Here is a 1,130-nt window from a genome sequence, read left to right on the forward strand (position 1 = left end):
AATCTGTGTATTAACCAGTTTAGAAATTTTCTTTTAGATTATATTAGCATGGAAACAATGTCTGCTTCCTCAAAACATCAATTGGCTGAATTTAATTCTCTCTGGTCCCTTCTGATTAGCTTGATCACATAGTGGTGGTGGTGGGTTGCTGTCCCGTCGCTCTGGGCGGTTGGGTGTGTGCTGGGGGGGGCTGTGTGGCTTCGGGCGTCTGGTGGTCTCTCGGGTCGTGGGGAAATACAGCAGCCCTGTATTATTGCTTCCTGTGAAATCAAGATACAATGTGCACATGCTGGTTACAAATAAGAAAATACAAACAACAAACAGTTTCTTCCATGGTTCACAGCATGTGTATGATCATCTTCATCGCTGGTCTCAGTAAGGATGTTTCAATCTTCGGTGTCAGAGGTTACTAGCACTTAACACACCGTTGGAGTACAGCTTTTACTGCTGACTCTTATCTTTGTCCTTCCGGGCGTGTTGGTTAGGCTGATGTATTTCAGGGTGGAAGTCATCTACTGGTTCTGGTACCTTCTTACAGTGACTGGCATGAATCCAGGTTGCTCTCTCTGCAACTTTAACAGCTGTGTGAGTGACCAGTAGCACCTGGAACGGGCCTTGCCAACGTTTGGACTTCCAATGTTTCCTGCGAAGTTCCTTCACCACCTGTCATCTGGTTGGAGTGGTGTGTTTTCTGTGGCTGGAAGGGCTGCTTTTACTGCCTGTGAAACTTGAGATAGAACAGTGGAAAGGTTTCGACAGTAAGACAACATAGCATCATCACAAACAGTTGTGGAAGGGAGGGGTCTGGTTACAGGTCCCAATCCCAGGTTAGGAGGTCTGCCAAATAAAATTTCAATTGGGCTGAGATTCACTTGAGCTCTGATTCTCATTCTCATGTAGGTAAGCACAATAGGTAATGCTTTTGTCCATGGCAGACCTGTTTCTTCACAACATTTGGCTAACTTGGACTTTAATGTACCATTTTCTCTTTCCACAGCACCTCCACTCTGTGGATGATAAGCACAATGTGTGCGCAAGGTTATTCCCAGGAATTTACCAACCTCAGTCAATGCAGTGTTTACAAAATGTGTGCCATTATCACTGCTGATCTTCTCTGGAATGCCCCATCT

The sequence above is a fragment of the Leuresthes tenuis genome, unplaced genomic scaffold, assembly GCF_036924035.1.
Source record: "Leuresthes tenuis unplaced genomic scaffold, fLeuTen1.0.hap1 SCAF_95, whole genome shotgun sequence".
NCBI lineage: Eukaryota > Metazoa > Chordata > Actinopteri > Atheriniformes > Atherinopsidae > Leuresthes > Leuresthes tenuis.